This window comes from Miscanthus floridulus, chromosome 4, assembly GCF_019320115.1.
Source record: "Miscanthus floridulus cultivar M001 chromosome 4, ASM1932011v1, whole genome shotgun sequence".
Taxonomy (NCBI): Eukaryota; Viridiplantae; Streptophyta; class Magnoliopsida; order Poales; family Poaceae; genus Miscanthus; species Miscanthus floridulus.
Window position 1 is genome coordinate 4,203,372 of NC_089583.1, and position 16,230 is coordinate 4,219,601.

At 49.9% G+C, this 16,230-nt stretch overlaps 1 pseudogene; it reads left to right on the top strand.

Moving 5' to 3' along the window:
* Positions 1-2,423: 2,423 nt before the first annotated feature.
* On the top strand, positions 2,424-15,957 carry LOC136547926 (putative F-box/FBD/LRR-repeat protein At4g03220; annotated as a pseudogene).
* The last annotated feature ends 273 nt before the right edge of the window (positions 15,958-16,230 follow it).

Below are 16,230 nucleotides of genomic sequence, written 5' to 3' on the forward strand. Positions count from 1 at the left end.
TCCAACCTCTCAAACTAACTCTCAGTTTGTTAGTTCCTGTTCGTTTGAACTTATCAGCCGGCTTATCAGCTAGAATCTACAGTATTTTTCTCTCACAATAAATCAGCCAAGACCGGCTTATCAGCCGGCTTTAATACCAGCCGAACAGGACATGCAAAAGTCCTTTTACTTTCATTTTCATTTAGTTAGCATTCCACTACTGAAAAAGTCCTGCACCAGGACATGCAAAAAGAAATTCTGCTACCACTGAAAATCCTTGGGTCATAAATGGCAAGCATTTAATGGAAGGAACGATCTGAACATTTCTGAGTGTTTATACTATACAAAGGATACATAGCCCTTCCACTGCTCTTTGCACTTTTTTGTTTTGAAATGCTCGTTACAATAATTGAATAGCTGGCCCAAACTACTAACCAACTGCAAGCCTATGTAACCAATACACCCAACCATAACTTCAGTATTACCGTTCTAGCACACTGAAAATGAGCAGGCAGTCTAAATTTTCTGAGCTAGCAAGGATCCAGAACATACAGAAGCATGTTGTCAGGATCTTACATAGGAAATAAAAGCTTGTCAGTTAGCTAGGAAAGAACAATTACTGCTTAAAAACATCCAAACCATTTACCCCTGGCATCTCCGATTTTCATCCAAGACATATCTGGCTCCAAGTCACCCTTTGGATTTTAAAACCTGGGTTCATGGATTCATTAATTCTTTTCTACTAACCCCTAAAAACTTGTGATCCGAATTTGGCCTATGCCCGGGCAAGGTACATAGTCGTTTGAAGGTCGTGCAGCTCCCGGAGTTCGACGTTGATCCGGATATGCTCGGGGAGGCCACCGGCGAAGAGCTTGGCCTTCTATGCGGGCATCAGGTTCCGTGTGTGACACAGGAGCGCATTGAAGCGCTCAGTGTACTCTTGGACCAAGGAGAGGAGTGGGAGCTAGCTGGGCCAGCTCTGCCAGCCTATTCACGCGCACAGGCGGGCCGAAACGCAGGTGACAGAGTTCCTTGAAGCGTTCCTAGGTCGGCATGCCGACATCCTTCTCTGGCACGTAGTACTAGGTGCGGGCGGCGCTTATGAGGTGGTACGACGCGAGCCAGACGCGATCTAAGGCTAAAGTGCGTTGGCCTAGAAGAATTGCTCACAACTATTGAGCCAATTCACCGCAAACTGTCTTTGGTGAAATCGTGAAAACCATTTAGAAAAACATACTTAGAAGTTTTTAAAAAATTGAAACGATGCACATCCATAGTTACTCTATAGATACACATTGTGACCAAGTTTATTATTCAAACTCAATCTATAAAAGTCCATACGAAAATAAAACGTTTTTAGGTGCATATGCTTTAGAAGATAAATTCCCAAAACTTTGTCTTCTAGTGCTTATACACCTTAAATGTGTTACTTCCATAAGAATTTTACAAAATGATTTTGAATGTAAACTTTTGTGGCAATGTACATCTATAGATACACTATGAATTTGCATAGTTTCTTTTCTAAAACTCCTAGGTTTGGTTTTTATGAGCTTTTCACGGTTCAGCAAAAGATATGGTGTGCATTGAATATTTTCCCATTTAGTTATTCATGGGCACAAGAATAGCTTTTGGTCCAATTTAGAAAAAGCAACCATACATTTGTCTCATGCGTCGCACTTGTGAAAGGATTTCAAAACCAAACATAGCATTTTTAACTTATTACAGAAAATTAGCATATCCAATCAAGAATCACAGTGGTTAGTTTTATGTATCATACTCCCTGCATCTATACGTTTGACCAAGTTTATATAAAATTTTCTCATAAAATATTATCAGCATCTAGGTCTCCAAATAGATTTATTGTGAAAATATATTCTGCACAATCTAATAGTATTTATATGATATCATAGTAGTATTTTTTTATATATTTGGTTAAAACTTAAAAATTATTTAGCTCATAAAAAGTAAGAATGCATTCTTTTCAAAAATATGGAGCAAATCATAAAAATAATTTGATTCTAAGTTTAGAACACGTCATTTCTTAAGTTTGACCAAGTTTATATAAAATAGTATGAATATTGATGTCTCCAAATATATTTAATATAAAAATATATTATATGATTAATCTAGTAATGTTTATTCGGTATCATTGGTGTTAGTATTGTTTTATTCATCTGGTAAAAATTAAAATTATTTGGCTCATAGAAAAATGAGAATTTCATTTTTTTAGAGATGAGTAAATCATAATACGTAACAAAGGACCCGAGAGAAGGAAAATTTACAAACAGGTACGTACTTCGTGTGTATTCTGCCGTTCTTTTCACGTGAGCGCAAAACACATCTCCCCCAAATCCGTAATCCTTCCCAAATCCGAGCGGTGTGCAGTACTCCAGAGTCCAGTCCAGATCGCCGCCGAGGCTGAATCGAAACCCCCCGCCATTTCCATGGAGCTAAGCGGCGGCCAGATCGCCGCTAAGCGTGCGAAGCCCCCAGACGGCGGCGAGGACCGCCTCAGCGCGCTCCACGACGACCTCCTCCTCCGCATCCTCGTGCTCCTCGACACCACCGAGGCCGCGCGGACCAGCGTGCTCGCCTGCCGTTGGAAAAGGCTCTGGCGCAACCTCCCCGAGGTACGCTTCAACCTCGCCCCTGACGGCAACCGCATCCGCGACGTGCTCGACGCCCCTGACGACGCCCCGGTGCTCCGCCGCATCTCCGTCAACACCAAAGAAGCCACCCCTGATTCCGTGGCGGCCTGGCTTCCCGCCACCGCGCGCCGCCTGGTCGGTGACCTTTTCTACCGCAACGTGTTTCCGAGGAGCACCACTGACGACGAGGAGGACGAGCAGGAGGAGGAAGAGGTGGAGGAGGCCGGGGAGAGAGGCCTCGTTGAGCTGCCCTGCTTCGAGAAAGCCACCAAGATTCAGCTCAAGCTACGGTATCATGGCCTCACCTTCCCTCCCCAGGGCGTCTTCGACAAGCTCACCAACCTCTCCCTGAGCCGCGTCCGATTCCACAGCCCGTGCAACCTCGGTGACGCTGTCTCCGAGGCACGGTGCCCGTGCTTGCAGAAGCTCAGCGTCTTCGAATCCCACGGGCTGGACAGTCTCTCGATCCACTCCAAGTCTATCCTAAAAATAAAGCTGTTCCACCTTCGTAGGAGCTTGCAGGAGCTCACAATTGTCGCGCCGAATCTCAAGAAGTTAGGCGTGGCATACAGCCTTCTTGATGATGATCAGAGGAAACCGGTTGCTAACATCTCAGCGCCCCAGATAGTGTCCCTGGCGTGGGCAGATGCGTATGATCCAGAATCTGTCCATCTTGGCAATTTAGGACAACTCCAACTCCTGAGGACCAAACTTTTCTGGTTATATGGGCCACAACTCCAAAGAGAGCAGAATCAATGTCTAAGATTTTTGCAGCGATTCAAGGTTCTTCGCAGTCTTAATCTCATCCTCATCAATCAGCCGGTGAGTGAACATCCTTCTGTTGTGGAATTCCGGAGTTACAATATTGGGTAATGCTAGCTATTATTGTGATAAATTTTACTTAGAATTAGAGTTGAAGAGGTGTTGTGCCTAACATCAAAACAAGTAACTAATAATGTGAGCGCAGAGTTTCGGAATTATACCAATGCAACCTGTGGTGCTAGAAAGAATTGTCCTAGTAATATAGACATTCCAGAACATTCGAAACTGTGATGTACATGAGGTGGTGAGGGACAGTCTGATGCAATTAGTGTTCTAGTTATTTCAAGGGTTCATGAACTCTCAGTAGTGGTGCTGAGTGAATTGAGTGGTTAAAACCTAAATAAGTATAGTTTTCAGTTGACAGTATGTATCTTATCTCATGTTTTACAGATGGGATGTGACATCATAACTAAATCATCCTGTATAGCTTTTTAGCATATTTAAACTAGATGTGTAAATGACTAGCTTTGCTTAAGAACTATAATGCAAACATGTCAGGTTATAACAATTTTTTTGTGTGTGCTAGTCAGCTATTTGAAAATGGGATGTCCCGTATGATCTTTATTTTTTCTGGTAACTTCTTATGTATTCACAGGACGTAGATGACTATCAATACTTGTTGGGAGACATAACAGTGCTCCCTCAGATTATGTTCTTGCACCTGGATATATTAAATGAAGGACATGCTTTTGGAGCCAGTTTATTCAATGTGCTTAGGATGTGTTCCGGTTTAAGAAGATTGTCACTTGAGTTCTACACAAATCGCGACTTGGAGGTAAAGATGCATTTGTTTATTCAAATAAGTAGGAAGTGACAAAAAGCAACATATTTGCATTTGTAGATTTGTCTTGATCTTTGAGTTGAGTTCCCTCATTCTAGTTGTTGGTTTGACACTAAAACTTTGTGCTAGTTTGGTGTTCAATATATATGTGTGTGGGTGTGGGTGAATGGGTGCTTGGGTCAGTGCGTAGCTGCATGTGCGGGTGCGAGCCTGATCTGCTTGTGTCCCAAGGCATTCGTGGTTCCATGTTTATAATATTTGTTCCACTTTGTATTCAGTTCTGAATGCTATTGGTAACATTAATACATGTTATTACTATGTATCGGCTGCCTCATGGGATTCTACCCAGCTTGCTGCCTAGGGACTCTCCAGGTGTGTTGCCTAGGGCTTCCACCTCCTAACTCTCTAGCTTAGGCTTTCTCTATATATCCATAACTGAACTCTTCACATATAAATAAATACAGAAGCATGTTAATGCTCTAATATGGTATCAAGATACTTCCAAGATCCTATGATCTCCTTCCAGAATCGCGAGTGAAGTCCATCGTTTCTCCTCCACGGTCATGAGCCCCCTATCTCACTCTACCGCTACCGCAGCTATTGTGCATGCCGAGCATGAGCAAGATGTCGCCAGCGAATGCATGGCTGCCGCTACTCACGAGCGCATGGCTGCTGCTGTCGTCGTAGCCAAGGCAGGCCAACCTGGAGGATGCCACTGCGGTTGGCACCCATGCAGCCGCTGCCATCTAGGACCTTGTTCGCGCGGCCCTTGCTACTCTTGATGACGAACGCGCAGCCACCAAGGCTCTCGAGCATGAAGATGTCGCTGCTCGAGCTTATGCTGCCCTGCCTCATATAGATGGCAATGACTCTGTTAACAACATCGATGAGGACAATGATGTCCACCCCAACTACAAAGCTACCACCATCACTCACCACTAGGCCCTGACTGCGAGTGTGGAAAACATCCGTTCTCTAGTGCTGGTAGTCCTCGACCCTATATCCTCCCAATAAATTGGTGGTGTGGCCTTATCTTGCTCACCCTTGAGTGCTATGCTCTTGCTGTCAAGTCCTCTCTGATGTCCTTCACCCCGGCATGGTCACCGTCGACCTCTAGGACAACATTCGTGAACAAGGCGGCACAGAGCCCAACACATGGCTCGGCATCTTGTAGTAGTTCTTGGGACATCATGAGACTCACGCTCTGCAACTTGACACTGTGTTTCGTTGTTATCCAAGGTGACATGTCTATAAAATGAAGGGATGGCTGACGCCCTTGGGTGACCTTGGTGAGGCTATCCATGACCGCATCGTTGTACTCAATATCCTCTAGGGTCTAAATGCGAAGTATGACCACATGTAGGCCCTCCTGAAGTGCACTCATCAAACTCTGGATCCTCCCACATCCCAGCTGCCAACTGCTATACTCACCACAGAGAAGAAGACTGACACCCCCAACGTGTCTCAGCGACTACCCGTCAATGGCTCTTCCTCTACATAAGGCATCCCCAACTGTCTCACTAACACTGTTGCTAGCACCCATGGCAATAGCAGTGCAGGAACCAGCGACAATGAAGGTGATCTTTGCTGTCGTCGGCGTGGTAATGGAGGCAAGAGTGGTGCCCCTTGGCCGTCTTCTGACAACCCCAAGTTAGGGTCCATCAGCATGTGTCTTGGCTCTAGCCTAGCTCTGCCACTCGCAACTTGTAACAATAACAACATCGGGGCACCTCACCGATACCTCAGGATGGGTGCTCTAGGTACCCTACGGACGAGATCCTAACATATGGGTATGTTAAGCCTCGGGGTCTATGGTTCCCGACCGAAGAGACCACCTGACCAATCCCTCTAGGATCGCCTAGGGGCTCGGGGGCTGTACCCATCTGGTACGCTTGCGCGCACCCTCATACTAAGGAACTTGCCCGAGCCTGAGCACGCCAAGGCCTCTAGTCAGGGCTCAGGGGCTAGCCTAAGCCCTAGGCTCCCGATAGACGGGAAACATGAGCCCGACCCTCGGCTCCTGCCCGGCCTACGATGCCAGCCAAGGCCTGGGCACAAGAAGACACGTCCCGAGCCATCGAGGCTCGAGGGCTCCATGACATAACACTTTGGGCATGGCCTTGCTGGCCGCTCCCAGATAGGGTCATGCACGGGGTGTGACATAAGAAGACAAGCTCTCCTCGGCCTCTAGGGGCTCGAGGGCTTCCGGGCCCACATGTTAGCCCCTCGAGCCGACCTCCCTCACCACCAAGAAGACTCTAGAAGCTGTGCCCTGGGGGAGGCTAGTCCAAGCCGACACAGCCTGACACTCAGTGTGTCAGAACAGGCTAGCCGAACGACGCCCAAAGCTTCTTCGGCTCCACAGGATTGCCACGGTCCATAGAGCGTCGCTGCAAGACCATCCTGGACTCCAGCGCATGTTGACCATAGACTCAACCCCCCAAACCGCCATGTACCCAACCTATCTTGATATATAAGGGGTAAGGTGGGATCCTAGAGGGGAGGACGATCCTAGACAGATCATTCCATTCCTCATCAATTAGCTCCTGCTCAACACCGAGAGCAGAGCAACTTAGAGAGGGGCACCGAGAGCTCCTCCACTGCACCCGTCATCTTCCTCCTCTGACGAGAGGAAGACTCCACTGGCGGCGACGCAACCTCAGAATTAGCACCGAGCTATCCCCCTACCAAATCTCTTTCTTTCTACTATACACTCTGTTGTAACCCCTCGATTTTGGGTGCTCTTGAGTATAAGGATCATTAGCTGCTAGATGTAGGGCATCAATCAGCCTGAACTAGGATAAACCGTTGCATCCTCTCTATATTTCTTGTGTTCTTGAGTCCACCCGAGCCACCAGAGACATGTACTCTGACACCGACTCGAACAACAATGCTTGCCACGGTTCTGACCCCATGATAGCTGGCGCGCTAGGTAGGGGAAAGCGTCAAGTGTGATTCATGCTCTACAGTGGCCAAAGCCACCCACCTTCTCACCAAAGCAAGCGGCACTACCCTAGACAACGGTGTCTGCTTCCCTAACGAGTTCTCATCGTAGCTGGCGCCTTCGCTCTGGGCCAAGTCCTCAACTTTGGGAGTTTCGTTCGCTCAACGGGGCTGCGCTGGCGGGCAATGAGCTCCTAGCGCCGCCCCCTCTACTAGGCCTCCTAGGAGCAGATCTTGAGGTCCTGGCCCAGCAGATCCAGTGCAATCTAGGTCCGCACCCCACCGTGTCGGACCACTGCTAGATATTCTACATGCTAGCCAACGTCCACCACCAGATCGCCACCGGTGAGGTGCTCCCACCGCTTGACCGCTTCTGGTACTACCTCCCGGACCTGCCTTTTGGGATTTAGAATACGACAGCGTCCTTCTAGCTAGAGCTGGAGCACCTCATCAGCCATGAGGCGCCACAGATCACCATCCTCTCTGGTGCCATGGGGCTTGACGTCACCTTGCTGTGCACCTTCCTCGAGATCCTCACAAGCAACGGCCCGGAGTACGACTCCGACGACATCGACTGCTACGCCCTGCTGCACATGTGCTATCACATCGACGATGAGGTTCCCATCGAGGAGGCACCTAAGGTCATGTCACCAGACTAGAGTTCCTGTAGCCACGTGAACTACCTTTGACCGAAGGCCGCTTGCCTGCAAGCTCTATAGATGGACCTAGAGGCCGTCGAGGCAGAGCTCGAGTGCCAAAGGTAGGACTTTGCGCGGCAACAAGACACGCAACCTCCTGGCAACGACGATGACGCCCGCACAGGGGCTCCTAGCACCCTGCACTTCCCCTGAGTGGGCAACAACATGGTGGCCACCACCTGCTAGCTAGAGGACATTTCCAACACGCCAGACCTAAAGTCCAAAGAGCGGCTGCATGAGGCAAGGCGGCTTCTCCACGTCGCCCTCGAGCAGTAGGCCAAGAGCTCTACCTCTCAGCTTCGTACCAGGCCATCCCAACTGATGACTACCACCAATGGGGATCGCCTCGACACCCACGCCCTGCCGATAGGCAGGTGCAGTGGTGACTCCTCCGGTAGCAGCTCTGACCATCTGCGGACTAGGGGCGCCAAGCCTCAATAGGAGCAAAGGCATGAGCTTTCCCCATGGTGTCCCCCCGCGCACCACCGAGTCGGTGACAGCTATGACATCCACGACACCATCGAGGCCTAGTGCCACACTCAGGCATAGTCCTGCACCCTAGAGCGAGGTATAGGTGGTGCTACCCCAGATCACTTGACCCCTAGGCGTTCGGGCCAGCGATCTGAGCGTCCCCCTACCCTAGGAGGTTTTGGCCACCGACGCACATCTCCAAGTACGATGACAAGACCAACTTGGACCATTGGCTCGAGGACTACTGCCTCACCATGAAGGCCGGGGCTCAGATGATGACTTTGCCGTCCAGTACCTTCCATTGCTTCTATCGAGCTCGACCAGAGCTTGGCTCGAATAGCTCGAGCCCGGCAACATCCGCTGCTAGGGCGATCGCCGCTCAGTCTTCGTCGGTCACTTCTAGGGTACATAGACTCAGTTTGGGAACTCATGGGACCTCTATAACTATAGGTAGAGGGCTGATGAGATCCTCCGAGAGCACATCCAGCGCTTCTCCAAGAAGCGCAATGAGCTCCCCAATATCACCGACGCCGACGTGATCAATGCCTTCATCTATGGCATGACCTATGAAGCGCTCGTGCAGATGCTCGGTCGTGAGACCCTTGCATGATGCAGGAGCTCCTGGACAACGCCACTAGCAAGGATGCCATCTAGGCCAACTTCAGCGGCAAGGCCAAGGCCGCCGGACACCTCAGCGGTGGGGACAACAGCGACGACCTTACTTCATCCTATCATCACTGTGGCAAGAGTAACGAGGATCAAAAGCACCATAGGAAGAAGATGGTGGTCGCAGTCGACCGCGCCGCCAGGCCTCAGCCCCGTGGGGGCGCTACGTGCTCTGAGCACTTCGAGAAGGCGCTTGTAGCTCCCTGCCCATTCCATGGAGGGTAGGCAAAGCATCTCCTCAAGGACCATGCCACCATCAGGGGCTACATCCATGGCACCCTCAGCTAGTAGGGCAAGGCCTTGAGGCCAACCCCAAAGTCCAGCGAGCTAGCGGATGCCACCCCAGAGGACGACGCCAAGTTCTTCGGGGGCTCCTAGGCGTATGAATCCTACCAGTAGCGACACATCACAGAGCGGGAGGTGAACACCATTCACACCCTCAGCACTCCAACGTGGCTCCGATGGTCCTAGACGGCCATCACCTTCGACTAGGGGGATAACCCCGATCGTGTTCCTCACCCAGGATGCTACACGCTCATGGTCAGCCTAATCGTGGACACCATGCGCCTTACCAAGGTGCTGATGGACGAAGGCAATGGCCTCAACATACTCTACGCCATCACCGTGATAGGTTGGGCATCTCATGGAGCAGCCTACACCCCAGCAAGGCACCATTCTACGAGATCGTCCTAGGGAAGGAAGCCGTGCCCCTCGAGCACATCTAGCTCAGCGTCACCATCAGCTAGCTGGTCAACTTCTACAAGGAGCCACTCACCTTCGAGGTGGTTGACTTTCCCAGCATCTACCAAGCTCTCCTAGGCTAGCCATGCTTCGCCAAGTTCGTGGCTATCCCTAACTACACCTATCCAAAGCTGAAGATGCCCAGCCACAAGGGGGTCATCACCGGTGAGGGTAGCTACGAGCAAGCCTACTACTGCGAGCCAGACTGCATTGCCTAAGTGGCTACACTGATCGCCCCATGTGCTCCCGATAGCCCTGGCCGCAACATGAGAAGGGCACCAGCAAAGGAAGCAGCCAAGGTAGCGGCGGTGCTCAACCAACCGAGCATCGGCGAGGTGACCAAGGTTCTTGGAGGTAGTGATGGCTCGGCTGGCCCCTCCATCTAGGTGCTCGGCCCCTTAGAAGGGGTTGACCCAATCGAGGTGAGTTCCAACCTTTCCCCATGAGGGAAGGCCACCGCCGAGCCATCTGCCTAGAAGCACCGCCTCCCGAGCCTGTACCAAACTGCCAAACTCCTTTGCCGACCTACCTCTCCAACAACAAAAACCAAGATAAGTCGCATCCTCCTGACCTTCTTGCTTTGCTTGTCTTTGCTAGTGGCTCAACTCCACCAAAGGATTGACTAAGCTAACCACCTGTTGCTCCCTTTGAAGGAGAACTGCACTGAAAGACCCCCAAGTGAGGCAAGGATGGGATGGACATAACAGGAGGACCTAGTAAGAGATTAGCAAAAACACTAATGGAACGGTCCCAACCGCAAAGTTACTAGCTATGTCCTCTTTCCCTTCTCCTATGTCTATTTTGTTCATTTGCAGCTATCTCTCTAGTTCTCGATCCCTCATCGGATCATGTTTCCTAGCCGCACGATGGTATGGGACTCCTAGGAGGGGCATTGCCGAGGGTTCCAAGGCCGCCCAAAGCATCCAAAGGTGCGAGGGACGTTCAAGGACGGGCACCAAAGGCCTTAGCCGGGCGCTTAGAAGTGAAACCGGCCAACCTTCAAACAATGTCTGAGTACCGACCTCGAACTGCTCGTGGTGACCCAACAAGGGAGGCAGCGAGCCCCCGAGCACCGATATACGGGCTTGGGAACTATACTAGTGGCTTGGTCAAGAAACCGATGATCTCTCCTCTGGGGGATATGACCAGGGCATAGAACGACTGTAAACCTAGGGTTCTCATGGACTCTCCCACTAGCAGCACCGGTGCGGCAATCTTGGCTACCGAGGCTATTATCGTAATAGCCCATCCCAATGAGGGACCTAAATCTCCAAGCACGACTTGTGAGCAATGAGATTACAAACAAAAGTAATTTCATTTCATTAATTAGGAATGACCCGATTACAATATATGGCGGCAAAAATAGGTAGATTTGTAGAGTACTAGTTCCGCGGCTAGGCGTCAACAAAGGCCCATCGGCGACATGCCTTGCATGTGCCCCCTCTCAAGGTCAGCACACTAGCCAAAGGAGGAGGTCAAAAATCCAAGCCAAGAGCAAAGCATGCCACTGGCAGGGAGGGTCGGAGTGCACTCAGAAGAGGCAGAGATCTACCAGCTACGGCTTGGAGATTGACCTGACCTCAGCTGCCCGAGCCCTTCGAAGAGTGCAACGTCTAGCCCAATGATGAGCTTGGGCAGATGGTTAGGGGCTCATGAGTGGCGATATGAGACTCGGGCACCCCCAAGCCTCACAAGCGCCCAGAAGCCTGTAGGCGTTGCCCTATCGTGCCCACATGCCTGCCTTCGCCGCTCCCGCCAACAGGGTCGTAGGAGCATGTCAAGAGGGCAGTACAGCCCTGGCCAACCCCCTCCTAGCACACGCATGTCAGCACCACCGTGAAGGGCCCTAGCCCTATGACCGCCTCAACTTCGAGTCACGGCTAGGGCCTCACTAGAATCCTTCCACTCTCGCAAGGGATGACTTGGATGACTAGGGAGGGGGAAGCAAGGCTCACTCAGAGAGAGGCATCGCACTTCATCATAGCCATGGCCACCAAGAGTTAGATCTGAGAGGAAGAAGGGAACAAACCGGAGGAGGGATAGAAGGCGTCGTGTCCACGGGACTCCCCTTTTATAGCCCCAGTCAATGTGCGATGAGTGACTCTAGGCCCTCCGATCAGCCATCGACTAGTAAAAGAGGCTCCAGGGATCCAGCCAGGTGTCCCTTCAATACTCGCAATGTGCCCTAGTGTGGTTTCGTGATGGAGGCCACACAGTAAATGCAGAGCCAGGACAATGCTGACAACGAGTCAAATCTCCGCTCCACTTTCCACCATGCGCACCGCCCACTCCGCGCATGCCTCCTCATGGGACTTGAGGGGATCTGACTCCCTTAGGCCCACCGGCTACTATCAATGTCCTATATCCGTGCACACCAAGTGCCATGACACCTCCCCTGCCAAATCTACACCACATGGCCCGACGTCCCATCTCCCAAATGAGGTGGGACGACGAGAGAGTGCACGCCATAACTCCTCTGCCAGGCGTGGCACGCTAGGTGCCATCAACCACTTGCACAGAGCATCCACAAATGAGACATGCCTAGAAGCCACCACACCTGCTAGCAAGGAGGCCGCATGATGGCCTCGGGGGCTACGTTTGCTCCCTAGACAGAGCAACCTGACCCTCGGGCGCCCGGGCGGCGCACCCTCAAAAATCAACAAACTCTCCAGAGTTGAGTCAGGAGCCGCTGAGTAGTGGGCCCAACAAGGGACCCTCACCTGAGCTCGACACGCTCCCCGCACACTGACCTATGGCCGTAGAAGGTCAGCCCAAGAAGACCAACCTGAGAGGATGGGGGCCTACTACCAAAGCCCCTTGAAGGGCATGGCGCATTGGGTGATCATGTGGCCCTGAGTCAGAGCCTAGATGCTCTCTATCACCCAACCCATGGTAGGCACTTAACCAAAAAGAAGGGTGCCCCAAGGCCTAAAGTTAGTAACTTCCAGACGAGTTCACTAAACCCTCACTCGAACCACAGACCTACGCGACATAGGATCAAAAGAAGGGTCAACATCACTACCGCCCGGCCTTGATAGCCAAGCACCCCCATCACATTGGGGAAAGGACCCACATAGGGCATCACGATCTCATTAGCGAAAGCTATCCTCGCCATGGCTAGTTCGATCACCGGAAGATCTTCAGCCCCCATCGCCATCATGAAGAAGTGTGGCCATGAAGGGCTCAGGGGCTCCTAATGAGATCCTAACATATGGGTATGTTAAGCCTCGAGGTCTAAGGTTTCTGACCGAAGAGACCCCTAGCCGATCCCTCCAGGATTACCAGGGGGCTTGGGGGCTATACCCATCAGGTACGCTCACACATACCCTCATACTAAGGAACTTGCCCGAGCTTGAGCACGCCAAGGCCTCTGCTCAGGGCTCTAGGGCTAGCCCGAGCCCCAGGCTCCTGATCGATAGGAAATCTGAGCCTGGCCCTCAGCTCTTGCTCGACCTACGATGCTAGCTAAGGCTCAGGCAGAAGAAGACATGCCCTGAGCTATCGAGTCTGGGGGCTCCACAGTGTAGCACTTTGGGTGAGGCCTTGCTGGCCGCTACCCCGACAAGGTCACGCATAGGGCGTGACACAAGAAGACAAGCTCTCCTAGGCCTTTGGGGCTTGGGGGCTTCTGAGCCCACATGTTAGCCTCTCGAGCTGACCTCCCTCACCACCAAGAAGACTCTAGAAGGTGAACCCTAGGGGAGGCCGGTCCAAGCCAACACAACCTAACACTCAGTGTATCAGAACAAGCCAACCGGATGACACCCAAGGCTTCTTTGGCTCCATGACATCACCACAGTCCACAAAGCGCCACTGTAGGACCCTTTTGGACTCCAGCACATCTAGACCATAGGCTCAACCCTCCAAACCGCCATGTACCCGACCTATCTCGATATATAAGGGGTAAGGTGGGATGCTTGAGGGGGAGGACAATCCCAGATAGATCATTCCATTCCTCATCAATCCGCTCCTGCTCAGCACTAAGAGCAGAGCAACCGAGAGAGGGGCACTGAGAACTCTTCCACCGCACCCGTTGTCTTCCTCCTCTCTAACGAGGGGAAGACTCCATCGGCAGTGAGGTAACCTTAGGATTAGCACCGAGCTAACTCTCTACCAAATCTCTCTCTTCCTCTTGTACACTCTATTATAACCCCCGATTTTGGGTGATCTTGAGTATAAGGATCATCAGTCATTGGACATAGGGCATCGATCGGCCCGAACCAGGATAAACCGTTGCGTTCTCTCTGTGATTCTTGTGTTCTTGAGTCCACCCGAGCCACCGGAGACACATACTCTAACACCAACTCGAACAGCAATGCTTGCCGCGGTTCTGACCACGCGACACTTGCTTCCCAGCAGACTTCCATGTCGATGCCCAACCCCTATAGTGCCCCTCTATTATAGGGATTTCATCCCATGATGCTTGTAGTCCCATCACTAGCACACCCACAGCAGTAGGTGTACTAGGCACCCCTCAACACCCTCATTTGACTGCTCTTAAGCGTATCTTACACTACCTCTATGGCACTCTGCACCACAACCTGAGCTAGTGGTCTACATGGATGTTCACTAGGATGGTAGCCCAAACACACCGATCAACATCTTGCTACACCATGTTCCTTGGTGCTAGTTTGATCTCTTGGTTGTCCAAATGACAACAAACAGTTTCTCGTTTGAGTGCTGAAGTTGAGTACTGGCCAGTGGCCAATAACATTGTTGAAGCATGCTAGTTTTGCTAACTCCTATAGGAACTACATGCTCCCCTGCCACAAAGTACTCTCGCCTGACAATGTCATTGCCCTCTACTTATAGACCCATCGGGTTCAACATCAGCATGCAAAGTATGTAGAGATTGATCTCCACTTGGTTCATGAACAAGTTGTTATTAGTGATGTTCGTGTACTACATTTCGACAACATCTTAGTTTGAAGACATCTTCACTAAAGGGCCTCCCCACATCTGTCTCAACGAGTTTTGCAATCGGGTAGCATGATTAATACCAGCTATTACTATGCATCTGGTGCCTCCTGGGATTCTACCCAGCATGCTGCTAAGGGACTCTCCATGTGTGTTTCTAAGGACTTCCCCCTCTTAACTCTCTAGCTTAGCCTTTCTCTATATATATGTAACTCTTCTTCGCATATATAGAAATACAGAAGCATGGTAATGCTCTAATAAACACCATTTGGGTTGCAACTATATGTTAATTTTTTATGACTGTCACCCTCTTTAGAATAAAATTGTAGTAAATTGACTGAGTTGTTGCATGGGAGGCTTGATCAACTAGGAGTTAGGAATAGTAACACTGTATAGTAAGCCTTGGGTCCATGATCCTTCAAAGTTTCCATAGCTCTATTAGATAATTTATTCTATAAGATTAATTGAAAATCTTATTGGATATGTGATATTCATAACATAATGCTAAAAGATGTTTGGAAATTTATAACATCATGTTCCCTATACCACATTCTACGAGCTCATAACAATCATATGACTGCAATTTGACAACTTCAGAATTCAGGCTAACGTCTATATGGAATCCTTTTTGTGAATGTTGAAGATGCCTTTGAAAGCATATTCAAAGCGATTAGAAAAACTCCTTATCAGTTAGCCTTACCAAATTAATGTGGTCCTCGTTTTAGGTACAAACTGCTTGTCCACTAGGTTGCATTTGTGATGTGTAAGAAAAGTGGAAAACAGAGGAACTCCTGTTGAATCACCTCCAACTAGTAGAAATAATTGGGTTGAGAGGATCTCAATATGAAGTAAGTTTTGTGAAACAAGTATTCAATTGGGCGAAGGCTCTAAAATGGATGAAATTAACTTTCAGTTCTTCAATATCTGAAAACATGGCCAAGGAGTTGTGTTAGGTTTTCCAAAGCTTCTCTAGGCCAGAAATATGCATGGAATTCTACCTGCAGAAGGACATGATCAAGGTGTTGTGTGCGCTACAAAACTAAAACACATGTCCAAATTATTTTAATGTGCTAGACAGAGAATCTGTAGTTTCTTTTTCCTAAAAATGGAACCTTTAATTTCATTGTGGTATGTATTTTACTGCCATGCATGACTTTTGACAACATGGAAATGGTATGGATCCTTTGCAAATGTGTACTTCCATTGTACTGCTTTATGTTTCATGTTTCTCTCTTGTTTCCCAGATAACACCTTTGCCATGTTTGGCAGCCTTGTTGTTGTGGATTCATAACCATGGCTAGTGATTAGAGAACAGTTCATGGTCGATGCGTGAGACTTCGGTGGTTAACACTCAAGACACTAAAGGGGTTTATCCTGGATCGGGCTTCGAAGCCTATGGGGGGTACGACTTTGGATACCCACAGCAGACCACATGGGCTGCGCCCCTTGGGGCGGCCCAGCTCACAAGACAAAGCCTTGTAGGGCTCGACACTACTCGACGCCTCCCATAAGACACTAGGAAGATATCCTAAAGATACTATGAGATCTGTTAGGATACATATGA